The sequence below is a fragment of the Chrysemys picta genome, chromosome 10, assembly GCF_011386835.1.
Source record: "Chrysemys picta bellii isolate R12L10 chromosome 10, ASM1138683v2, whole genome shotgun sequence".
Taxonomy (NCBI): domain Eukaryota; kingdom Metazoa; phylum Chordata; order Testudines; family Emydidae; genus Chrysemys; species Chrysemys picta.
The window spans coordinates 21212700-21240582 of record NC_088800.1 but is presented as its reverse complement, the minus strand read 5'-3'; the positions used below and the strand labels follow the sequence as shown (position 1 = coordinate 21240582).

General features: G+C 39.4%; 1 protein-coding gene across 10 annotated transcripts in view; it reads left to right on the top strand.

Moving 5' to 3' along the window:
- SEMA6D (semaphorin 6D) overlaps window positions 1-27883 on the top strand; it is a 297026-nt gene that overhangs the window by 39453 nt on the left and 229690 nt on the right. The window contains exon 1 of one of the 10 annotated variants that reach the window (XM_065559395.1): window positions 3711-3788. The exons of the other annotated variants lie outside the window; for them this stretch is intronic. The gene's annotated coding sequence lies outside the window, so the exon portion shown is untranslated. Of the gene's footprint in view, window positions 1-3710; window positions 3789-27883 lie in introns of those variants that run through there. 10 annotated transcript variants of the gene reach the window in all.

Sequence of the window (27883 nt, the reverse complement as noted above, 5' to 3'; positions counted from 1 at the left end):
TCCTTTCATTTGTTTCAGAGGTTACTGACCAAAAGAATGTAACAGACTAACTCACTGAAAAATGTCTTTGCTCCATCTCAGTTGGCTTATTGAGGTGAACTTCTGCATTCTATCCATGTCTGTAGTCATGGCTGATGCTCTGCCACCAAGATGGAGACTTAGCAAGAACAGGCGAAGCTACCTCCTTTGCCAGCATATGTGGCACTGCTATCATATGAGTACAGCCAGTCTCCTACACTACCTGTTCAAACTTTCTTTTGTCCTTCCTTCCTTTGCTGCTTTCCTTTTCTTCTCTTCTCTTTCCTGCAGGGAACTATGATGCAAGCTAACTCTTCTGTTTCCTTTCCACTCATCATAAATCCTTATATTAAGAATTTGTTTGAACGCCATATAATTTCTCCCCTTTACACATTATTGTCCAAGTCTATCCTCTTTGTGGTAGATTAGATAGAGTATCATCTTCATACCAATGCCAGGCATATGTTTTCTCCTGTAATATGTGGCATTAAGGGAGCCGCAATGGAGGGCTATTTTGTGGAACTGTCTAGACCAGGGGTCAGCAACCTTTCAGAAGTGGTGTGCCGTGTCTTCATTTATTCACTCTACTTTAAGGTTTCGCCTGCTAGTAATACATGTTAAGGGTTTTAGAAGGTCTCTTTCTATAAGACTATAATATATAACTAAACTATTGTTGTATGTAAAGTAAATAAGGCTTTAAAAATGTTTAAGAAGCTTCATTTAAAATTAAAATGCAGAGCCCCCCGGACCAGTGGCCAGGACCCAGGCAGTGTGAGTGCCACTGAAAATCAGCTCGCGTGCCACCTTCGGCACATGTGCCATAGGTTGCCTACCCCTGGTCTAGACAAACACATCATTTTAATGCAGAAGATATAAAGAGATTTTTGTCCATTGTAGCTGAGTGTTCTAGAATATCTAGTTTTTACTACTGTAATTAAAGTACACTCCAATGTTCAATAAATTTATGCCCTAAAGAATGACAAACCAATGCAATGAACTACCACCCAAGTTAAGGATGATGCTCAAATATTGCATAAAGCATACATTGTAAGAAAAAAATCTACTTCCTTGTGGGCATGGGCCAATATATATTCTGTTATGTCAGTAGTGCTAGTAGGCAAAATGGAAAGCTATGAGTGGAAATGGAAAGCTATGACTGCAACATATTTTGTTACCATTCTATTTGTCTTAAAGTACATACTGTATTAGAGAGATTTGGAGAATTTGAACCAGCAAACACTTTGGTTTGAGAATCACTGGTCTCTCATCACAATGAGGGGTTTGCATTCATTTTTCTGTTAATATATAAATCATAATTGACTAAAGTCGCTCTGAATAATATTGAATTTTGTCTTCAGCCTCTGCAATTTAATTGATGATAAATTGTGACACTTTGGGCAGAATGAATGGAGCAGCAGCTGCCTACCAGAGAGGAAAACTGATGATTTGGCACTCAGCAGATATCTTGTGGTCATCATGACTTTTATCTGCAGAATCATCAATTTCCTTCGAGGTCTGTTCCATTTGTTTGGCAGGAAGGCCTATTTCCAATCAGTCTTGAGGATGAGTTCTTTATTATATTTCTCAATGCTTGAATTTCCTGCTTATCAATTGCTTACCTGTCAAAGCAGAGACAACCTCTAACTCTTGATGGTGGGGGAGGGGCACAATTTAAAGATTTGGGGGGCACATGATTGACCCTCGCATTGCCTCTGGTCTCTTTCCCATCCTCCCTGTGCCTCCCATACCCGCTGCAAGCTGGCACCATTCCCCTCAAAGCTCCTTCCCCACTTACTTCTCCCATCACCTCCCTGATCTGGGCACAGCACCTGCCAGAGCAGACAGCTATTGCTGAGCAGGTAATTATGGCTATCGGCAAGGAAGGGATGGGACTCAACTCAGAGGGCTTTACCATGCCCCCTCTGGCGGAGCTGTGCTACCTGCCCCATCTATCTTCCCTGCTCTGGGCATCTCCTAGCGGGAGCACTAGGTGCCAGGGCCTTTCCCAGGCACGTCTCCCTGAGTGCATTCCGCCCGACTCCCACCCTGGTAGAAATCCGGTGGGGGGGCAAAAATCACCTCTGTTTCAATGGTAAACTGGGAGTTGAAAAGCAATTCTTTGTTGCCATGAGCTGAATATTTTTGAGTCTCTGAATATGTGCCAGCATCTATAGAGGATGCTCTAAAGTTCCAGCTTATATGCATTTCTAGGAAAATCCATAGCAAGCATTGTTTGCAGTGGCACAACAGTTGATGGAAATTCCTTCTGGTGTTTCTCCTCCTGTCTCCAAGCCATTGGAGACTGCACTTAATTTTTCTTCACAGGTGACTATATAATTTTATATTTTCCTTCGTACCTATTGTAAAAGGTCTATATATTGACCATAACTCTGCTGTATGGTTTTATTATACTAGTTTCAATCCCTCTTTAATAATTCTTTAGTTATTACAATAGGGTTGGGTTTTATTCACAGGTTTGTTATTCTTACCTTACATAATTATCGGAATTTACTACCTGGTCATGAGAATCTATTCTTCTGCTTTTTATCATGATAAGGAAAAAACTAACAATATGTTACTACACTGTCAAAATATACTTGTCCCAGGTAAATAGGCAACTGGAATTTTTAGACTGATTGTCTGAATTTAAAAGGTAACAATAACTTATGTTTATATACTGCTTTTCATCTTAGAAATACTCTGATACTAGGTGCAGACAACTCAGAAATTGGTTGCAGAGCAAATTCTATAAAGGTTTGACCAGCACAGAGAATTTTGAAATATTCCAGATGTTATTCTCTCTGTTTTATTTTCATTCTTAACTCATGGGGAATTCTGCGCGGAAAAAAAATTTAAAAATTCTGCGCACAATGTTTTAAAATTATGCAACATTCTGCATATTTTATTTGTCAAAATAACACCATCTAATCAAACCAGTTTCAATTATTTTTGGTCATTTATTTCAAAACACCTGTCAGCAAGTATGCCCTGTAACTCCACTCCCATTCAGCCCCTGCCCTAGTCTATCCTTCCCCACTAACCCTTATGAGTCCCTGTCTGCCCCCCCAGCACCCGCACTGTCTGTCTCTGCATAGTCCCTATCCGCTAACCGGGCCTGACAGGCACTGTGAAGAACGCAGGCTTTTTCTCTTCCCTAGCTGCCTGGGAGCTGCTGCTGTGTTCTATCACCACAGCGTCCTCTGGTGGGCAAAAGACAGAACCACAGAAGTTATTTTCTGCTGGAAGCTGTTGCTGTTCTTGCGCCACAGCACCCTCTCCTGGGCCAAAGTCAGAACTGCAGCAACATTTCAGCAGAAGCTTTTTTCTGCACAAAAATGTGTGGCTCTTTAATTGTGCATGTACACAGTAGTGCAGAATTTCCCCCAGAGTAATTCCATAGGGCATGCTCCTTGCGCACACTTATTCCGAGCAATTTTCTTCATTTGAGTAGTCCTACTGATTTCATGGGAATGATGTTACTCCTGTGCATATGTGTTGGTAGGATCAGGCCCTTAAACATTACAAAAACTTTACAGAAATTATCATGCAGGTATCAGTAGCTCATAGTTCCTAAAAATGTTTGTTAATAGAGAACTAAAAGTTATAGATACATTAAAGCATAACATGTGGGGCATGGCCTGACTAAGCAGGTGAGAAAACATATGCTAATTCAATGTATTTTATTTTTGATAGTTCATCTCTTCCATTTATGACGGAGTGCCACTCATGGTGAAAACAATGTCAACAGGCAACAATGCGCCCAAAGCTTTGTAAGCTGAATTCTCTCTCTCTCTTCAAATTTGTCTGTATCATTCCTGTCATAATGGACACAAGGCCCAAATATACAGGCTGCCCCACTGAATGATGATCTCCAGATCCTGGAGGAAATAATTTTGCAGGTTAACTAACTTCAAACAAAAATTGGGCTTTAGGACAACAAGATGGAGTGAAAGAACTCTCATGCTAATAGTACTGAATCCAGAATAGATACCTTTTGGGGATCTACAGATGGGGAAAGAATAGATGTCACAAAATAGATGCAGAAAGAAGGGTGACAAAGTACTACATTACAACTGAAATGTTCAGGAATAAAGCCATATCTGTAATTTATGATGATAACATCTCTATATGTATGCAGTATTCATACCATATATTATGGATCTCCCATTAGAAATGAAAGGGCATATAGAGTGCCCAGCAGAAATCCATCTAGAAATTCAGGCGGTGTAGAAACTATCTTCTGTAAATTGCCTGTTAGAGAGAAATATTTTCTCAAAGAAGTGAGTTTTTTTTCTGAACATGGACCTGTTATGCAGGCAAAAAGGCAAGAATTAATCCCAATAAAGAACAATTTCCAAGCGTGTGTGCATGCACTCATAGACACAGAGAGACAGACAGGGATACACAATCCACCTTACTAAAACCAATCCATTTATGGAATGACAGACAACAAAAGCCTTATTGTGCTAGGACTGTGAACATGCAGAACAATTAGACACCATTATTAAAGATGTGGAAAAGAAAATGTAAAAATTCCATTTGACTTTACTAGTATCTCAATCAATTCTGATCCTTACTATTAAACGAATTAATTGTAAATAGGTAGCACCATATTAGAAGTGTGAAGGTCTGAAGTTTTGTATTAGCTGTGCGACTGAATACATCTTTCTGTTATGTTATAATTAAACAGAAAGAGCTATGTTAATGTGGCATTAAAGTGCAGTTCTGTTCTGAAAGGTGACTGTGAAAACAGCACCTTTTTACTCAGCAGATCTGCTCCCTGCCTATATTCAGAGATACACATGCTTACTTTGGAGGACAGGGAGTCAGTATGATTTTCACTATTTCCAGGCCATACAGCCCTGGGTGAGAACACTGGAATAACTTCTGTCTTGTATAACTAGGTAGCATTTTTAGGACTACCTTTACAATCCTTTCTCTTCAACTTACGCCTTCAATGACCATGAAATCAACAAGATGGTAGTTATGTCACTGAGAACAGATTTTGAGGCTGGTGTGGTTGTCCAGGTATAAATGAGGGCAGCTGTAGCTCTACAGAATCTATTACTGGAGGTGATGCATGAGCAAAAAATAACCTAGTTTGACTTTCAGATCCCAGACTTAGTCTGCAGGCCTGGCAATTAGAAAAACATTGTTTCCTTGTAAGCTAATTAGATCTGGACATGTATTGTGGGGAGAGTAATCATGGAATCACACAACGTTTTTTTTTTTACAAAGGCATTCTTCAAAATTGAACCGCATGTTAAAGTTGCATGGTTAAAATTAGTCCAGAAATGCAAAAGCTGAGATTCCAACAGGAATAGGAAATACAGTATATGGCAAAGTGGCCAAGTTGGTATTGATGCTGGAACTTGCATCTTGTGACTTTTTGTTGCTTTAAATGTTCAGCCTTATCATTGCATTAACATAGGCTCTCTACGTTTAATCTCCCTGTTTTAAAAAGAATAGGAAAAAGACATTTTCTTTGCATAATATTAATATTTAAATTGTCCCAATATAATGAAAACTATTTGCAAATTTAAATATAGCAGGTGTTACCAACCTCTGACTATACTTTTCCATGGGTCAGAAAGTATTATTGGTTGATATCAAAGGGGATTTCTGGTTAAGAAATAATGGTATTATTTGGTCATGTATTTATACAGTTAACTAACGTGTGTTTTGTATGCTCATCTTCCTACAACATCTCTGGAACCAAATAGTAACAATTTTATTTTTTCCCCCTTCCCCAAGAAAGCTATTCATCCAGGGGCCAAACCTGCACTCTTTGCTCACCCCAAATTCCCACTCATGTCTGTGAACATTTGGGGATCACGTAGTATGGGGAGAGTCAGGCTCTGTTTTTTGTAATTCTCAAAACAAAAATATGGATTACAGTAGTAATGGCCTTACAATAAATTGTTACAGAAAATGTGGTTGAATGTATAATAGGAGTTTTTTGCTTCAGTTTTTGAATATTTTTATTTAATTAAAAAAGTAATCATACTGACACATCTTTTGACATTGTTGCTGAAGTTTGAAAAATATACAGAAGCAGCCTAGATTCTGTTCTCACTTACACCACTGTAAATCAAGTGCAACTCCTAGACCTGGTGTCAGATCAGAATGGGCCCCCCACTTTTAAAAAGGAGCATTTTCTGCCAATATTCTAAAATGGGGTGCGGGGGCAGGCAGACTTGTCAACAGTTAAACTTGGGTCTGAGAAAACATTGTTCTTCGTACCACAGAAGGACCAGTAGTCATCTAACCAGCTGGTATTTATGCAAATTCTTATTCATTGAAGCTTGAGTAGATGAAACAGAAAATAAACTGGGAGAAAATGTTAATTGAAAAACAATTTATGTGCTCTTACATAGTTTACAACAATGTAAAAACTACAGAACTGCATATATTATTTTAATGTGTATGTTTTTTTAAAAAGGCACAATAGATGACTGTGATAGTATTTTATCAAAATACAGGACTTGAAACAAGAAATACTCCTGTTTTTCTTTAACAAATGAGTAAATAGTCCAATAAATATCCACAGAAATGATCACTAGGTGTAATTAATAAACATGTTGCAGAACAGTTTCCTTATGATTTTTTCAACACCTGCATTTTTCTTTCCAGTTAACACAGTAGGGTATAGTAGATTAAAAAGAAGTGGTGGTTGAGCTGAGAGCTAGGAAGGAACTGGAAAAGATTAATAATACCTAATAACTATATTTTCCTTATGTATTTTTTGTAGTATGCTTCATAGAAAATCAAATAAATAGTAATATATGATATTATGGAGAGACACAACACTCTTCATAGTTTAGTTTCTCAACTACTGAGTAATGTGATCACTGTAAACTCATACTAATTAAGACCTTTATTCTACAACATACTGTACTCCAAAAGTGGCATAGCGCAAGCACTCTAAAATTGTCTTAATATGTTAGGTCTAGATCAGGGGTCGGCAACGTTTGGCACGCGGCTCGCCAGGGTAAGCACCTGGCGGGCCGGGCCAGTTTATTTACCTGCTGACACGGCAGGTTCGGCCGATCGCGGCCCCCACTGGCCGCGGTTCGCCGTCCGGGCCAATGGGGGCGGTGAGAAGCGGCGCGGGCGAGGGATGTGCTGGCCGTGGCTTCCCGCCACCCCCGGGACGGCGAACTGCGGCCCGTGGGGGCTGCGATTGGGCGAACCTGCCGTGTCAGCAGGTAAATAAATTGGCCCGGCCCGCCAGGGTGCTTACCCTGGTGAGCCGCATGCCAAACGTTGCCGACCCCTGGTCTAGATTGTATTTTGGACTACATGCCTGTGCAGGGTGTTTAGAAAGGAGGAGTAAGACACCCCCTCCCCCCGATACTCACATGTGGGTTACCCAGATCTTGGGTCTGGGCAGATAGATGTGGGTGAGTGAAGGTAGATACAAAAGGGTGAGGAACCCTGCATTGGGGAAATTTCCCTGGGAGGCTGTTCCATTCTCTCTGCTGCTCCTATATGCCACAGATCAGAATCTGACTCATGGTGTAATGGGTGCCCAGGGTTGACAGTAAGTCAGGGACAGGAGCTGACTTATGATCTTTCAGATGATCATCACTAAAATTTCCATACCTTATTTTTAGGTGCAGACTTAAGTTTGAATTTAGTTTTGCCTGGAAACTTGTACTGGTAATAACAATTCACATTCTTGCCCTTGTACGAGGGAGCAAAGTGAGTATATCCATGGCAAATTAAGGTGCCCATTCAAAATAACTGTTGCAAACACAGTGGGAATTATTTCAGCAACCACCTTGACTGAGCTATCGATAGTAAAACTAGAGCCAATACCTTGAACCATGAGAGGTGAAACTGAGTGAAAGTGGTCCCTCTGGCCCTTAGTTCATGAGCTGAATTTAAGCACTTGCCACAAGGTATCTTTGATTTTTCAACATAATTATTTTATTTACTTCCAGGGCACACATTTCTAAACACAGCTGAATGTAGACACAATTATTTTTCCTAACTATGGAAGCAGAGCTATATTTTAATCTCCAAGAAAGGAAAAGAAATACACTGGTATTGTGGAAACTTAAACAATACTTTTATAAAGCTGACTACCACTAACAGATGAGTATGTGACCTTTGAAGGCTACATTTACCCAAATTAAAGAGCAAATGATGCACATCCAGATTTTCATGCAGTGTAATTTTGGATTGCTCTGGGATATTTAACTTTGGGAATAAGACTAAAGTTGATCAGCACAGCCAAGAAATGACAGTTCTTTCAGTTTTATCAGCAGGAGTGCTTTGTTGTGGGCAAATAATTTAAAAAAATATCTGTGGAGATGGGATTAATTTGGGGAGATGAAAACAGGTAAGGTGATGTCTAGTAAATCAGAGAGAAATATTTGAGTCTTGTAAATAAAGCAGTATTTTTTCCTGTTGAACTACACAAACTAGATATGAATGTATTGCCCTAGGTTTGAAGAACCTGTGTTCTCTGAAGATCTATTTTCATATTATGAGGCATTATTTAACATATTCAATCATGAAAAAATAGAATATGTTAATACGAGCCATATAACTCTCCATTGTGTGCAGCTGCACTGGAAGCTAATATGTTAATGTTTAGATTTATCAGAGATATTTTCCATTAGCTCTCTATTTAACAAATGATCAGTAATTGTGTATAATAGCCAATCTCCTCCAGTCTTAATGATCATGTATATACACAGTAAGAGATTAACATAAAATTAACACTGGTGCAGCTATTTAAGAATCTCAAAAGAGTTTGATATTCTAAATCAAGTAGGTTCCAACATGTATTGGAGCCGTCAAAATCTTCAGGCTGCTTGTGCTCAGACATGTTCCCCACACTGCACATCAATCTTTGTCCCTCCCCTTTGTCTACTACTTTGTACTAATATTCTAACTTCACAAAATAATTTATAAAGCTATAGGGGACGTGTTCCCTGCTAAAATCTCTTGCACCCTTTCTGAGGCTCGTATCCTGAAAAGTGCTGAGTCCTTCCTGGGAAGTACTGAGCATTTTCTTATCCCATTGACATTCATAGATAGTGCTTGGTCTTTATTTCTTTTAAAACCTGAGTGTCATAAAAAGAGACACAAAATTTGCTATTGTAATTTGTTAGGCCTTGCACCCTGTAGGTCTGATACTGCTTTACATTACCTGGTGCTTATTGTGTCTGGGTATCTTTCAATTAAAAAATAAATTAAACATTTTGTGACTGGTTCATGATTTTAGTGCTTCACCTTGCCATTCTCTTGTCACAGCAGTATGCTAAATCATAACACTATCCTAAAGTCTTCACTCTGGCTTTATTGTTGACAATCCATCCAACCCTACTATAGTTCCAACTTTTTTGAGACCCTTAACAGGACTACCCATGAGCTCAGTAAAGAAAGGGAGGAAATCATCAGCAACCCTGTGAGCAAAGGTGTTAGCAAAACAAAATATTACCAAGCTAATGCAAATCCTTCAAATGGTTCTGAATGAATTCTGAATGTTTTCAGAACCAGAGTTTGCGCTGTTATGTTTTCTCTCAACCTGCCCTCCCCCCCTTTAAGCTGGCTTATCTATCCCTACTGGGTAAAACTTACTGCTACTTGCAAAGCAGCAATTATCCTAATTACACTTCACCATTTAAAACCATCTTCTGGAAGATGATTTACAAGAATTGCATAAAAGAGATCTATATACAATGACACACTTGCTTGTTTGGCCTAAAGCATTTTATGTTTTCCAGCTTAATCAGAATGCTTATGATGAGTAGAGAGTTCTAATGAGTTTCTGCATGACTCTTGCGCCTGAAGATGTATTCAGAAATGTACTTGGCTATATTTTTCTCTCCAGTACAGCTGAAGGGAGTCAAACAATCCTTATTACTCTGACACACTCTGAGGCATTTGTTATGGTATTCCTGAGATCACAATTGCTACCAGTGTGTCTGTTCATTTCCAGAAGCTGAGAAAGTTAAAATGGACAAATACTTAACCTAGTCTAAACTATCATCAAGAGGAGCGGACGCTTTTGTCAATGTGTACCATTGTTTGAATGTTCTTAGAATCATAGACTTTAAGGTCAGAAGGGACCATTATGATCGTCTAGTCCAGTGGTTCTCAAACTTTTGTATTGGTGACCCCTTTCACATAGCAAGCCTCTGAGTGTGACCCTCCCCTTATAAATTAAAAACACTTTTTAATATATTTAACACCATTAAAAATGCTGGAGGCAAAGCGGGGTTTCGGGTGGAGGCTGACAGCTCACAACCCCCCATGTAATAACCTCGTGACCCCCTGAGGGGTCCCGACCCCCAGTTTGAGAACCCCGGGTCTAGTCTGATCTCCTGCACAACGCAGGCCACAGAATCTCACCCACCCACTCCTGTATCAATCCCCTAACCTAAGTCTGAGCTATTGAAGTCCTCAAATCATGGTTTAAAAACTTCCAGGTGCAGAGAATCCTCCAGCAAGTGACCCTTGCCCCACGCTGCAGAGGAAGGTGAAAAAGCCTCAGGGCCTCTGCCAATCTGCCCTGGAGGAAAATTCATTCCCGACCCCAAATATGGTGATCAGCTAAACCCTGAGCATGTGGGCAAGACTCACCAGCCAGACACCCAGGAAAGAATTCTCTGTAGTAACTCCGATCCCACCCCATCTAACATCCCATCACAGGCCATTGGGCATATTTAATTGCCAAAATTAGGCTATCCCATCATACCATCCCCTCCATAAACCCTTCAAGCTTAGTCTTGAAGCCAGATATGGCCTTTGCCCCCACTGCTCCCCTTGGAAGGCTGTTCCAGAACTTCAATCCTTTGATGGTTAGAAACCTTCTTTTAATTTCAAGTCTAAACTTCCTGATGGCCAGTTTATATCCATTTGTTCTTGTGTCCACATTGGTATTGAGCTTAAATAATCCCTCTCCCTCCTTGGTGTTTATCCCTCTGATATATTTATAGAGAGCAATCATATCTCCCCTCAGCCTTCTTTTGGTTACGCTAAACAAGCCAAGCTCTTTGAGTCTCCTTTCATAAAACAGGTTTTTCATTCCTCGGATCTTCCTAGTAGCCCTTCTCTGTACCTGTTCCAGTTTGAATTCATCCTTCTTAAACATGGGAGACCAGAACTGCACACAGTATTCCAGATGAGGTCTCACCAGTGCCTTGTATAATGGTACTAACACCTCCTTATCTCTACTGGAAATACCTCGCCTGATGCATCCCAAGACCGCATTAGCTTTTTTCACAGCCATATCACATTGGCGGCTCATGGTCATCCTGTGATCAACCAATACTCGAGGTCCTTCTCCTCCTCTGTTACTTCCAACTGATGCATCCCCAGCTTATAACAAAAATTCTTGTTGTTAATCCCTAAATGCATAACCTTGCACTTTTCACTATTAAATTTCATCCTATTACTATTACTCCAGTTTACAAGGTCATCCAGATCTTCCTGTATGATATCCTGGTCCTTCTCTGTATTGGCAATACCTCCCAGCTTTGTGTCATCCACAGACTTTATTAGCACATTCCCACTTCTTGTGCTAAGGTCAGTAATAAAAAGATTAAATAAGCTTGGTCCCAAAACCGATCCCTGAGGAACTCCACTAGTAACCTCCCTCCAGCCTGATAGTTCACTTTTTCAGTATGACCCGTTGTAGTCTCCCCTTTAACCAGTTCCTTATCTACCTTTCAATTTTCATATTGATTCCCATCCTTTCCAATTTAGCTAATAATTCCCCATGTGGAACCGTATCAAATGCCTGAAATCGAGGTAAATTAGATCCACTGTGTTTCCTTGGTCTAAAAGATCTGTTACCTTCTCAAAGAAGATCAGGTTGGTTTGGCACGATCTACCTTTTGTAAAACCATGTTGTATTTTGTCCCAATTACCATTGACCTCAATGTCCTTAACTACTTTCTCCTTCAAAAATTTTTCCAAGAACTTGCATACTACAGATGTCAAACTAACAGGCCTGTAGTTACCCAGATTACTTTTTTTTTCTTTCTTAAAAATAGGAACTATTCTCCAGTCATACAGTACAACCCCTGAGTTTACAGATTCGTTAAAAATTCTTGCTAATGGACTTGCAATTTCATGTGCCAGTTCTTTTAATATTCTTGGATGAAGATTATCTGGGCCCCCCGATTTAGTCCCATTAAACTGTTCGAGCTTGACTTCTACCTTGGATGTGGTAATTTCTCCATCTCCTCATTCCCATTTGTCATCCTAACATTATCCCTAAGCTCCTCATTAGCCTCATTAAAGACTGAGGCAAAGTATTTGTTTAGATATTGGGCCATGCCTAGATTATCCTTAACCTCCACTCCATCCTCAGTGTTTAGCAGTCCCACTTCTTCTTTCTTTGTTTTCTTCTTATTTATATGGCTATAGAACCTTTTACTGTTGGTTTTAATTCCCTTTGCAAGGTCCAATTCTACATGGCTTTTGGCCTTTCTCACTTTATCCCTACATGTTCTGACCTCAATAAGGTAGCTTTCCTTGCTGATCCCTCCCATCTTCCACTCCTTGTAGGCTTTCTGCTTTTTCTTAATCACCTCTCTGAGATGCTTGCTCATCCAGCTTGGTCTACAACTCCTGCCTATGAATTTTTTCCCCTTTCTTGGCATGCAGGCCTCTGATAGTTTCTGCAACTTTGACTTGAAGTAATTCCAGGCCTCCTCCGCCTTTAGATCCACAAGTTATTCAGTCCAATCCACTTCCCTAACTAATTTCCTTAATTTTTTAAAGTTAGCCCTTTTGAAATCAAAAACCCTAGTCACAGATCTATTTTTGTTTATCCTTCCATTTAGTTTGAACTGAATTAACTCATGATCGCTCGAACTAAGGTTGTCCCCTACAACCATTTCTTCTAATGAGGTCCTCACTATTCACCAAAACCAAATCTAAAATGGCATCCCCTCTTGTTGGTTCAGCAACTGCTTAGTGAAGGAATCCATCAGCTATCGCATCCAGGAAAATCTGAGCCCTATTATTATTACTAGCACTTGTCCTCCAGTCTATATCTGGGAAGTTAAAGTCTCCCATGATCACACAATTCCCATCAGTATTTACTTCATTAAAAACATTAAAGAGGTCTCTATCCATATCCAAATCAGATCCTGGTGGTCTATAGCACACCCCGAGCACTTTCTCAGGGGAGGCTCTAGTAGCTTTCTTCCCCAATGTGATTTTTGCCCAGACAGACTCTGTCTTATCCATTCCATCACTTCTTATTTCTTTACAGGTTTCAGAGTGGTAGTCGTGGTAGTGTGTATCAGCAAAAAGAACGAGGAGTACTAATGGCACCTTAGAGACTAACAAATTTATTTGGGTTTTTGAATGTTATAATTCTTGACGTCTATGCAGTTTCTCGTTGGAGTCTGAGAACACTTCAACCTTCCTGGTCAATTACAGACCTAAAAGTCCCAATTCTCCAACAAAAAAACTTCAAAAACAGACTCCAATGAGAAACTGCAGAACTGGAATAAATTTGCAAACTGGACACCATTAAATTAGGCTTGACTAAAGACTGGGAGTGGATGGGTCATTACACAAGGTAAAAACTATTTCCCCATGCTAATTTTCCTCTACTGTTACTCAGACCTTCTTGTCAACTGTTTGAAATGGGTCATCCTGATTATCACTACAAAAGTTTTTTTTTCTCCTGCTGATAATAGCCCACCTTAATTGATTAGTCTTGTTAGAGTTGGTAGGGTAACACCCATTTGTTCACGTTCTCTGTGTGTCTGTGTGTATATAGCTTCCTACTGTATTTTCCACTGCATGCATCAGATGAAGTGGGTTTTAGCCCACGAAAGCTTATGCCCAAATAATTTTGTTAGTCTCTAAGGTGCCACAAGTACTCCTCGTTCTTTTTATTTCTTTACAGTCTACCTCATCATTGATATACAATGTTACTCCACTACCTTTGCCTTTATTTCTGTCTTTCCTAAACAGCACATACCCTTCAATACCTGTACTTCCCATAGTAGTATTGGCAAAGTTATGGAAATGAAAGTGCTGGAGGTTCCCCCACTCCTTCATAAACACAATCAAATTCTATTTTGTTTATGAAGGGTTGAAATTTGGGGGCCAAATAAAAACAGCTGTTCAACTCTGGTGTTGAAGCCACCAATATTGAATTTGGGCCACAGCTGTATCTGTTCATCAGAACAGTTGCTAATGCATGATGGGTAAGATAGGGCAGTAATTTGATGTATGCTTCTTTGAAGTTTTGTAATAATTTATAAGGTCTCAGCTTTGTCCTTCGTGAATATTTTGGAAAGATGGCTGCTGATGCTTTTGTACATGCATGCTCAGTAAACCGATATTCAAAAATAGTACAGTAATGAGAGCCATGAATCAGAGGGCTGAATCAAACCCCAAAAGTCCATATGAATGTGACAGTATACCAGAAGATTTAGGTTAGAAACCCATTTTGAAAGACACTAATCATAGCTAGACTGGTTTTACTGTGAAATAAACTTGGCTGTGAGTTTCAGCTTCTTTCCTGAAGCAATTTACTACAAAGTTCCCAAGGTGCAGTTATTACTAATATATTTCTGGAGTACTGTACTTGCTCTAGTGAGACACTGAAATAAAAGAGCTAACCTTAAATGATTAATACTGACTCCAGAAATCTGATATCAAATAATTTAATATGGAATTCTCCCTATTGCACCATTTTTGTTTCCTATTTTATTATTACCATAAGCCACTAGTGTAGCATGTTAATGTTGTTAGTACATTTGCTGATTGTATAGTGTACTTGTGATGGTGCTGCCCATGGGAGCCAGCTGAGGTCACTCAATCAGGGTGAACTGCAAACAAAATGGGGCAAACAAACCCCAAACGCTGGTGGATATTCCAATACTTAGATTTACCAAGCCAGCACAAAACAACTTCTATAGTACCTCACTGGTTTCTCAGAAGTCCGAACAACGCAGTTCCCTTAAAGTACCCAGCCTCAGGCCTCCATCCAGACAGACACGTCAAATATGATGATGATTACTGAAAATCTTACCTCATCATATAGAAAAAAAGGTTCTTCCAATCCCAAAGGATCAGCCACATACCCAGGTTCAATTATTACTTAGATCTTATCCAAAAAACACGCTTATAGCCAATTCTTATTAACTAACCTAAAATTTTTTAAAGAAAAAGAAAAGAGAGTGTGTTGGTTAAAAGATCAATATACATACAGACTTGAATTCAATTCTTGAGGTTCAGATACATAGCAGAGGTGAGCTTGTAGTTGACAAAAGTCCTTTTAGAAATAGTCCAGAGGTTATAGTCCGATGTCCATATTCAGGGTGACTCCAGTCAATGACTGGGGATCTCAATCCTTATGGCTTAAGATTTCCCCCTCTTGAAACCCAAAGCAGATCTGAGATGATGTAGGATTGTGTCCCAGGGTTCTTATACATTTCCAGCAGCCTTTCGGCCTGAGAAAACAATAAGCTTAACTCTCCTTCTCCCAAACATCCTGGCAATTAGCACAGGGTAATTTATCCATTAAACAGTTCAGATACAGGTTACCACAACCTTCAAAGAGACATAGAGACAATAATACTATTTCACTCAAGTATCATCATAAATGTTAATATTCCTTTTTTGATCTTTGAATTATAGCAATAGACAAGACTTGTTTGCTTACATCACAAGACCTGAGCAAACATCTACCCTTGAGATCTCTAACAATGCAGACTTGCATTTCAAAGCTCTATTCATTTACATATCTTCCTAACCAGTCCTTAAGGTTCACTGATGGGTCAGGTCAGTCTGTGAGTTAATTAACTCTTTCTGGCCCTGTCATCTTTCAGTGAGATATTCTATTACACTCATAACATCACAGTACTTAACACTGATTATAGACCCATTCAGGAGCTATGCTTTTGAACGTTTTAAGGAGGTGCTGCTACAAGAATGATTGTAATGGGGTTCAATATACTTGGGAATGTAGAAACTACTGCAGCTTATATTGGTTAGACCATTATAATAGAAAGCTTTGTAATGAAGGAGAAGAATAATTGAATCATCTACCATAATATTTTCTGCTTTCAAAATGTTCAGGGTATGATGATATGCAATTTAGTTTTACAAAACAGTTGAACACTCTTTTTATTTTAGATGTAACTGGATATACCAAGCTGTTCTGTTAGGCAAAACACCTTCCTCAAAGGCCTTAATGTATGTTACTGCTAGCACTGGGGAATAAGAGAAAAAAGAATGGCTGATGTTTTCTTAAAATACAATTTTCTTTCAAGCATATAATATCCCAGTTTTTGCTTTTTCCCTTCAATAGTAAAAAGGTATTACATCATCACATAGTGTTTATCAGGTTGTAAACATTTCATACTGGGCAGATTTCTGAACAGACATTAAATAAATGTATGTACTGTACTAAAGTCTAGCTGCTGACATTGATCTATAGGTGAAAGGCTCCATATACACTGAGTCAAATCCAGTTCAGGCTGATAGTGACCTAAAGTTATTGTATAATGGCTCTTCAGTGGCCTACGTGAAATGTAGTTGTAGTCTCGTTCCAATTCCTGGTGGGGAGGGGTCCTCATCACCAAAGCTACCATCACAGTTCAGACTACTTGGTGTCTATGAAAGCAATTGCTATAGAGATGACAAGGCTTGAATGGGCCTGCAGAATACAAATGGTCTCTTCAGGTTATGTTTGGGAAGCTGTTGGCAGGGCAAAGTATAGACAAGATTATTATTTAAATAAACAGAGGACATCAGTTTCCAGGGCTGTCGGTACTGCAGCTATCATGAACGCTAAACTGATCCAGAAAAGCTGTATGAAAAGTATGAGGTCAATCCTGCAAAGCCTTATTCACAAGTAGTCTCATTGTTCTTACTAGGACTATTTGCTTAAGGACTGTTCATGTAATGGAGTGCAGGATTGGGACCTAAATTATTAATATTCAGTAGTGTTCAAGTCAAAGCTTGCTCTCAGAGACATAACAATCAACTTGTTTTCGAATTTCATGCTCTGTAGTCCAGTTTTGATGGTCAGACATAACCTCTGATTAGCAGCTGATGGGAATTATCTGTGCTCAACAGGTCAAACACTTCCCTGTTTTGGAAAAATGGTGGAACAGTGAGGTGATGAAAGTTGCAGAGGACTCAGAATTATTTAGTGAAGTCAAGACTAAATAAGACTGTGGGGAACTTCAGCTAGGTGAATGGACAGCACAATGGCAGATAATTTGGCTAATGCAAAATAATGCACATTTGGAAGGAATCGTTTAAACCACATTACAATCGTCTAAACTATAATGACCAAGAAAAATGGCCTGGGATATATTTACAGGAAGTTAATTTTAAGGATCTTTACAATGGGCAGTGGTGGTCATAAAAGTTAACAAAATGAGATAAGTACAAAAAACAATTTTAAAAATAGTGTGAAAAAATGTCAGTATTAAAAAAGGGATAAACTGGATGACCCTGGTAACTATAGTCCTTTCAGCTTGACATTGATCCCAGGCAAAATAATGCAATGGCTGATACAGACTTGATTAATCAAGAATTAAAGGAGGCTAATATAATTAATACCTGTTAATATGTGTTATGGAAAATAGGTTGTGTCACAATAATTTGATATTTTTGATTAGATTACAAGTTTGATTATTAGAGATAATAATGTTGAGGTAATATACTTCGACTTGGCACCACACAACATTTGATTCAGAAAATAGAACAATACAGAATCAACATGTCTGTCACAGTAAATGGATTAAGAACGGCCCTAACCTCTGCCCCTCAAAGGGACTGAGCTGTCTTAATCTGGTTGGAGGGAGGAATCTCCCTCTGCTAAGGATTCACAGCTATGACAATTCCAGGAGAGACAAGTGCCTAAAATCTTTCTGGCAAAGAACAAAGAGGAGTGATTGTGGTGGTTCCCCCATTATAACTTTTAGTCTATTGGTTAGCATATTTACCCAGGAACCTGGGTTTCTCCTGTTTGATGTGGAGCAGGGATTTGAACTTTGGGTGTACCTTTCCCAGGAAAGTGCACTCACCACTTGGCAATGAGGTATTCTGATGTAGTTTTCTGTCTCTCCTTTTGTTTCTGCTCCACTGTGTATAAACAGTAAAATATCGAGTAAGAGTAGAGAGGTTATATTACTTCTGTATTTAGCTATTGGGATATGGTGTCCAGTCCTTGTGTCCTCACATCAAGAAGGATGCTGAAAAAATGGAGTGGGTTCAGCCATGAGAAAGATTAAAGGACTGGAAAACATGCCTGCTAGTGAAAGACTCAAAAAGCTCAATCCTTTAGCTCATCAAAGAGAAGGTAAAGGGGTTACTTAATCGCTGTCTGTAAGTACTGTACCTACATGGGGAACAGATATTTGATAATAGAAAGCTCTTCAGTTTTGCTGACAAAGGTATGACAGGAACCCATGGCTGGAAGTTGAAGCTAGACAAATTCAAACTAAAAATAAGTCACCATTTTTTAACAATGAGGGTAATTAATCACTGAAATAACTTACCAAGGGTTGTCTCCATCACTGGAAATTTTTATATGGAGATTTTTTTTTCTCTTAAAAGAAGTGCTTTAGTTCAGGCACAGCTTTTGAACTTAAAGCAGGAATTAATACAGGGGTGTTCTAAGGCTTGGGGTATGCTGGAGGTCAGACTAGATGATCATAATGGTTCCTTCTGGCCTTAAAATCTATTTATTACAATGCCATTATTCAAAATCAATGGTATGCCCTCACTGGAATGCTGTGTTCAGCTCTGATCACCCTTTCTAAAAAAGTATAGCAGAATAACAAGAACTTCTGGAAGGGAGTTCACGGCCACAAGTTACCATTGTGGCAAAAAGCTTAGTAGGATTCAAAAATGGATTCAATATTTCTTTGTAAAATGAAAACACCCATGTTTACAATAAACAGGATAAAACATTTTTATACGAAATGTAAACTCTATAGCTTTAGGGCATAAGTCAACCACTAATTGAAGGTGGTTAAAAAGAAACTTCTGTATAGGCCAGTTATTCCATTATGGGTTTCTCTCTCCTTCTCTGAGGTGTCTGGAATTGGCCTCTGAGGTAAGTAGTGTAACAGAGAGATGAAACACTGCTCTCAATTGCTGTTTGTAAAACTCTCCTTCTAGTCTATAGGAGACATAGTGGTGCAATAGTGTTTATTCTGATGAAAAACACATTCTGTTTGGTGCAAATATTAATTATAAGGTTATGCTTTTAGAAACAAAAATTCTGGGAAAAAAAAGTCAAATATAAATCTGTATTATTCAGTATAGGAATTATCAACACAACCAAAGATACCACCTAAGGCAACTCACATTTCCACTGGATTGTAAACTCTCTTGCTGTGGGGTTTAGTGTTTCTGTTACTGATCATTGTAGAGACACCATAGCAAAAAATAATGTCATTTGCAAATAAAATACTTTCACTGTGAAGTTGAGGGAGCCATCTAGTCCAGATCTTATGAAGAGGAAAATTCCCCACACACACAATTGTTCTGAAAAATTTCACAGTAAAACATTCTCCTTGTTCCTGGACTTTGCCATCCAGTTATATATATTAAATTTTTTTTGAAAAAAACAGCAAAATCTCTCAGGAGACAAATGTGCACTGTAGAAACGCTGTTTAAACTTCTAATTTTAGAAATATTATTTATCAAATAGGATGGGGAAAAGGTTTAAAGCTTTGCTGTATTCCCCCCTCCTTCCAAACTAATCCCCAGTTTTCAGAACAGTCAGTCACAGTGAATAAGTTTGGTTAGTGTTTAAAATAAATATATTCTTCGGTGATCTGGCTTCTTTGCCTGGCCTGAACAGTAGAAAGGGACTAGAACCTAACTGCAGCTGTGAAGCTGCGAATTCCACTGGCCAAGGCACCTATGCCCACCACTTCCCCATATTCCCCCACCCTGGCATATGAGGCATGTCTGGTGAGAAGAGATGGGGCATAATTCCTTACTGCCAGTTCACCGCTAACATTGGATCCCTTATGGACCATAGCCTGCTGTCTTATATCAGACTAGCCATGTGGCCAGAGCCTCCTGAGAATCAAACAGCAGCAATTGAGTCCCTCACAGACCCACCCACCCTCCGTCCTGCGCCTTTTCAATCTTGGTGCAGGAAGAATTCTAATCTAATAGCTGTGACATAGTGGGTTTCCATCTCCTCAGCTAGCTTTTCTTCCCTCTTGAAGACCAGGTAATTTTGTACTTCATTGAGTAGTTGGCAATTGCAGCAGCAAACAGGCTTGTCTGCTAACAGCCATGGGCTGTGGGGACAAGTTAATAAATGTCCATGCCTTCAAGAAGCCAAACTTTAAGCTCTGTCACCCCACCTCCATCCTTTCTGAAGTCTGCCTCTCCATTTTCATACCTATAGTTTGTCACAGATTTCATCGCAGAGAATATCAGGGTTGGAAGGGACCTCAGGAGGTCATCTAGTCTAACCTGCTGCTCAAAGCAGGGCCAATCCCCAGACTGATTTTTGCCCCAGATCCCTAAATGGCCCCCTCAAGGATTGAATTCACAACCATGGGTTTAGTGGGCCAATGCTCAAACCACTGAGCTATCCCTCCTATCAAAAAGTCCAGCAACTGGCTCTCAGGAGCGGGATCTCTTAGTACTGCATGTTCGTAGAAGCGCAGTACCTAACTTCTTTAAAACAACCATTTACAGCATTTATATTTATCATAGTCACTGCTCGTCTGTCAGACCCCACTCTGCTGAATTAGCACTTCTGGAAGCAATACCTCCTGTCAATCAATTGAGAGGAGGTATTGCTTCCAGGAGTGCTGATTAAGCAACATAAGGCACCCACAGCCTATAGGCTCAGCTGAATAAAATTGCAGTACAAGAATATTTCTTTTAAAAGAACAGGGTGTTTAATCCTTTAAATGAGGGACAGAAGAGAGGGAGAGAAGGGCACCAAAAGGAATGGAAAAGTACAAGACACAATGAGAGCAAGATAGAAAACGTGGAGGAGAGTTGATCCATTTTTATCTCTCCCTTTTTTCCTATTCTGACGCTGCCCCTTTGTTTCAGAGGCAGCATCTTCTCCCTTTCCTCAGAACTGTCTCATTAATTAGTATTGTTGCTTCTTCTTCCTCACTAGTGTCACTCCTCTGTCATGTATGTGGTAGCAGAGTTCTGAGGCCTTGTAGCTTGGCTTACTAGGGAAAGAGAAATCAGTGATGTGGAATCTAGGTATAATCTAAGTGTAACTTGCTTCATTTACACATCAGTCCTGGCAGAGAGGGAGTCACAATAATCCCCCAAGCACTCCCCTCGTCCAGAAATCTCAGCTCACACACCAATGCCTGGTTCCCAGAAAGCTGCTCTGTCTCTAGAATTGCTTGAAAAATATCGAGAATAAGGCAGAGAACAAACTGTTATATGCCTCAGCTTCTCTCTGAGGACCACTGCATAACACAGCAAACAATAACAAAGCATTTCTTCAAAGACTAAAAACTTGCTTGTGCAATAAGAGCATTTGTAAGTCTGTGTGTAACAGCACCATATGGTGACTCTTGCCATAACTGTATCATTTATTTTTATTTCTTGAATGCTCACAGTGTGCTTAGTGCTGTGCAAAACACAGACAAAATTATGGACCTTTTGCTAAGGAAATTGTAATTGAAATCACTCAATATTAGGATGGAACCGCCACTCCCAATCTATGTAGCTTCACACAGCAGCTATGTAATTTGTGCATTAATGGCCCGATCCCATGAAGAGCACTCTGCTTCGTGCAAGGTGCTGAACACCACAAATGTATACCTGACAACTAATCCACATTGTTTAATGCGATCCGCAAATTATGCTCTTCATCCCCATGTTTATAGAAAGCATTTTATCACCCACATTTTGGCTGCAAGCCATAGGTACTCAAAGACTTTGAAGTGCTGTTCAGTATTAGGACTGGCCTGCAACCAGGAAAGCCCTCAGAGAGGAGAGCAGGACAGGAATTCCCAGTAAGGGAGGGAAGTGGGGCTGTGCAAGCAAAAGAGACAGGGCCTGCACTCTGAGAGAGTGTTGCTGTTGAGTTCCAAATGTGAATCAGACAAACATACCAGAGTTCTCATCAGGTAAAGATTGGGGGAATGCAACAACCAGGAGAACATGCCTGTTTTCAGCCCCTATATTCTCAGTATTTATATAGGTTTAGCCCCTTATGAGCCAGACAGTGAGAAGTGGTGGGGGCACTTTTTCTGCAGTACAGTGGGGTGGGTAGATGAGAGGTGACCATAATCTGGCCCCTAGTTGTCTCTGTGGAATGCGTGGGGTATAAGGGACTTGCAGACATCTTTTGCATTCCAGTTCATTTCAAGATATGGGGTGATTGGGAACTTATGTTTGTCTTTGGGACAGTGTTGAGGTGGGAGAAGGCCTATTCTGCAGAAAAAGGGGGAGATGACCAGGTCTGTCCTGATTGATTTTCGAAGGTCTAGTGATGACATCCAACACTTCTATTAAATTGAGAGTTTGAAAGCCAAGAGCTTCAGTTCTTTGGAGATTCTAAACTCTGTGGGACTCAAGCCTGAAAGTAAACTGCAGAGCTGCAGCAAAGCTGCATTCCTGTTGAATTTAGAAGATCCTGTCCGGCAGAGTTCAGTAGCTCTACAAGACTGAAGTGGTGAAGCTCCTGTCTAGCAGAGCTTCAGTCAATGTGAACACAAGGGTCATAACAGCCATCTTTAGTTGAGTTAATGTGAGTTTGGAAAACCAGAGTTGTATTGTGCTTCAAAATGAGGGTGTCATGCAGAATGAGCAAGTGAGGAATGCCTCCTCCCTGAATGAAGGCTGAGAATATTTCAGATTGTCTTATTTCCATTTTTATTAAGGTAGCACCATTTCCAGATTTATATTTGCAATACCAGTAATCTGGACCCAGAGTGGCAAAAAAGTATATACCTCCCTTCTCTAACAATTACAAGTGACCCCTTTTTCATAACACTCTGTATTATTACTACAGTATTTTTCCATGGCACAGAGTTTACTTATTCTTGTAAGTTTAAAATCTCTCTTCAGATACAAGTCCCTGAATAGTATTTCTGCATAAAAATATCAGAGATGTCTCTCAGCCTTTGGACAAGAAAGAAGTGATACCAACTTCCTGGTTCCTACCCGTTAAGGACAATATGTGTCACCCTTACTTTCCAGCCAGGAGCTGGGGGTACTCAGGATCAAGCCCCCAAACCAGGTGGTGATATTGATGATAGATGGAGCAAAGTGAAAAGCCTGAGGCCTTCTTATTCTTTCCCTGCACCATGTCAGCTAGAGGGGAAACATTAATTTTCATTGTGTGCTGCTGCAAATCTGACTAATACTATTCTTAAATGTTCCAATAAAGCCCTTTGTCTTTCAGGTGTCTCCCATAATCCCATATCACTGATGAGTTTAGACAGTGACAAACAGCAAACTGTATCTGACTGCCATTTTCTCTCTCTTTCTCTATCTCCTCCTCCTCCCTTTACCTCACTGATATGCATAATGCAGCAGTCCCTGGTTAAGCATCCTGTACAAATGGTGTTTCCTTTTCAAATAAAAAGGAGAGCTGGTGGTTAGTCAGATTTGGTTTATATCACTCAACCTACGCGTCTTGGCCACTGATGTTCCAAAACTGGAATTTGTCATTCAATAGCCCTAACCCAAAGCACTGAATTTTGGTGCTCATGATCAAGTGGAACGTGGGTCTGAGCCCCCCCCCCCCTTTTTTTTTTTTTTTTTTTTTTTGCTTTACAACGTGAAAAAACAACCAGTATCATTTTGCAAAACTAAACCTTTATTTCTTTCACAGAGCCCAAGCTGGGCTATTTGATTTATCTTCTTTCAGTTCTGCCTACATATGTCTAATATCTTTAATAAATATGCTATTTCCCCCAACAAGCATTACTTCTAGGCAAACTAACCTAACACCCGCTTCTCCATCTTTTGTTCCCCTGTCCACATGCTGTTCCAATATCTTGGTGGTGTCTTTCTGCTTCTCAGTCCACTCATTAGAGTTTATTTCCCTTATAGCCCCTGGTACTGAAATGTTAGTAATAACCCAGGTGCAATACATAGTCTCCTGTAGTTCCAAGCTTTCTGTGTTGCTGCAGAGTTGACACCTTCTTCCTTCCCTTGTGTAGATGTTCTCTTCCCTATTTTGCCTCCCTTTTGTTCAACCTTTGCAGTTGGCAGTATATGAATGGCAAAGGAGCAGGATTGCATTAAGACATTTCAGTATACAGTTGTTCTTGTATTTTTCTGCTTCCCTGCTGGAGAAAAATGCTTGAAAGGGACATGGATTTGTTGCTTTAAGAAGTGTCCCAGGTACCAAGAAAACACTTGTGTAGTCACTGATTAGTTCCTACTAAGATAATTGAATTTGGATTTGTAGAAAATTTAGAAGGCTTTCAAGAATGGTAGTTGGTATTAAATTACTTTGAACATTAGGAATCCAAACTAGTGCAGCTGTCCATTCTTCATTATGAAAAACCTCCATAAGCAGTACAGCATCTGAGAGGAGTTATTTTGTGAAAAGCCATTAGAGGAAACTGATTTTCTAATGCAATTTCCACTAATTTCTTAGCTGTTGGGCAGAAGAAAAACTGGAGCTAAATTTGTGTACAATCATACTTAAAATCTGAAGTGTGCAGCTACTGCAAGCAAGTAACTTAAGAACATTTATTAATAAATGCTATTTTGTTTTTCGCCCAACAAAATAAATGCTTTGACTTAACAAAGAGAGAGGTTCAGATCAGTTTGTGTGTGTGTGTGAGAGAGAGAGAGAGACTGTTTAGTTTGAAACAAAGAATTATTGGCTTGTGAAGGCTCACTGGATTCCTTTAATTATTAAAATGGTTCTTCTGCTGTTCTGTAATATTCCCAGGATCTTTTTATGTACAGGACATGCTGTCTAAAGCTTGATTCTTTCCCCCAATTTTTTAGGCTTTCAGCCATAAGGGGGAGGATTAAGTGAATATGCAAAAATACACAAGAAATAAAGGATTATGATAATTCCCCTCTTTCTTCACTATAAAGTGCATGTGTACACATTCTGTCCACCTCTTCAGTTTGTGCTCTACCTTATTTACATGAAGGGAGAAGTGAGGACATGGAAAGTATATCAAAAAATGGGCCAAGTCCTTTATTCTGTTTCACAATACAGAGGAGATAAATGTGTGTAACTCATGTAAAATTTGTCTAGGGAGTTATAGCTACATTGTCCTTCCTCTTTCTGAGCCCAAAACTCCCCTGTGATAATGTGCATTTGGGGGTCTATGAGAATTTGGGCACGTGACCAACAGTATTAAGGGGCCTGGCAGACAGAGGGAACAAATGCCAGTAGGCAAAACATTCTCCTGAGAATACAGCACAGTTGGGGAGCAGTTCCCTGCCTAAGTTAATACTGGTCTTTGCAGCATAAATTTCCATTATACTTTCTCTCTAATGTACAAGTGTATAGGCAAGACACAAAGGACCAAGAGCAGCCAGGCCACCGAAGCAGCTGTGCTGCCAGAAAAGAGTACATGTACATTGGCCAAACCGGACAATCTCTACGCAAAAGAATAAGTGGACACAAATCAGACATCAAGAATTATAACATTCAAAAACCAGTGTGTGCAGTTTCTTGTTGGAGTCTGTTTTTGAAGTTTTTTTGTTGGAGAATTGTGACTTTTAGGTCTGTAATTGAATTATAACATTCAAAAACCAGTCAGAGAACACTTCAACCTCCCTGGTCAATTACAGACCTAAAAGTTGCAATTCTCCAACAAAAAAACTTCAAAAACAGACTCCAATGAGGAACTGGAATTAATTTGCTAACTGGACACCGTTAAATTAGGCTTGACTAAAGACTGGGAGTGGATGGGTCATTACACAAGGTAAAAACTATTTCCCCATGCTAATTTTCCTCTACTGTTACTCACACTTTCTTGTCAACTGTTTGAAATGGGCCATCCTGATTATCACTACAAAAGTTTTTTTTCTTCTGCTGATAATAGCCCACCTTAATTGACTAGTCTCAGTAGAGTTAGTAAGGCAACACCCATTTTTTCATGTTCTCTGTGTATTTATATATTCCTACTGTATTTTCCACTGCATGCATCAGATGAAGTGGGTTTTAGCCCACGAAAGCTTATGCCCAAATAAATTTGTTAGTCTCTAAGGTGCCACAAGTACTCCTCGTTCTTTTTGCTGAAACTGACTAACACAGGTACCACTCTGAAACCTGTCAGAAACAAGGAGGGAGCCCAAAGCAGTACACTAAGGGCCAGGCTAAGCTCTTTAGAGCCAAGATTGGGATTCATGACAGTAGAAGGTCACATCATGCCTTCTGTGAAGGGCAATATTTTTCTATTAATTTTTCCTCTTCCACACACTTCTTGAGCAGAATGTCATTCACCTCTCCAATATTGCTAAGATAGTGGATTTGAAAGGGAATGTGGGAACTGTCAAGCATAAGTCGAGGAGCATGATCAGCATAGAGAGATGTCACATGCTGCTTTGCAGTATAAAATGGTTCATCACTAGATATTCAGTGAAGAATCATGCCCATAGATTAAACAAAGCTACCTGATGGCAGCATGTTAGAATTTAATTGTCTTGATATTGTCCTGTAGGTTAGTATCCTAAGGTAAATTTTCCAAGCATTGCAAAGGGCTTAACTACACATACCATTTAAGTCAATGGGAACCACAGAGCTAAAACCCCATGCAATGCTTTGAAAATGTATCTCTTGGGTGTTAATTCCATCATCTAAAATATATAGGATAATGGAAAGTTACTGCATGAATACAAAGTTTTAAGTCCCTCTAGGGACTCTGCCAACAGCATAAACCATGAGAGTATATATCAAGTTGTTTATGAACAGAAGCAGAGTCCCAAGAGTGATATACAGCTATAAATTCACTCCAGTCTATGGCTATCTATTGTTATTTGTAAAAAAGAGAGAGTGAGAGCAAGAGCAGTTTTCACTTAATATTACCTCCTTGAAGAGTTTTAACTGAGGAGCTCCACCTGAAAATCAGTGCTGATAGATTAGCAGCTTTGACAGAGGAAGGATTCCATTTTCTGTATTGGTTATATGTATGTATCCATTTTTACGTGAGTTCAGAAAACAAGTGAGCCATGTGAATGTATCAGGTGTTTGTGTGTAATTTTTAAAAGAATATCCATTTTATTTACTTACTAGACCTATTATCAGATAAGTTATTCTGGTCCTAAACATTATTATTTTCATTATATGTGCTTGTGAATATGTACAGATAGATACTGAATATATTCACTGGGTGATAAGACACGCTTGTGAACACATAAATATGTGTGCTAAAGCTCATAACAGTTGCTTGTCAGCTAATATATCTGTTGCTGGTTTGTGTATAAAAAGCTACAATCTGAGTGGGAGTATAGTATGGAAAAATAGCCTACAAGTGTTAGTGGACTAAGCATCAGCTGGTTAATAAGACAAGGAGTCTGTGCAAGGCAACCTTATAATGCTCACCGGTATCTTGAGTCTCTTAGAGATACAAATAAAAATATTTTATGTGTTGTTTCTGTATTTATTTAGGAAGAGGTTCCTGATCTTTGTTCTCGTGATGCAGTGGTTTTGGCTGCTCCCTGAATGAATTTACCACTACATCTTGTATTTTATAATGTCTCAGAGGGTGTTAGCTTTCCAAATGTGAGGTAAATTTTGCTTAAGTTGCACATATGTGTCAGAGAACACACTGTGGCCGAGGACATTATTTTTGGAAGTTAACACACTCCAGGTATTAGTATGTGGGAGTTCCCTCAATACCTTAACGATAGGAGGGAGAATGCAGTACAAATAAAACTGATCATTAGGTAAGATTTTTTTTTTTTTTACTTGCTCTCTTTTAGG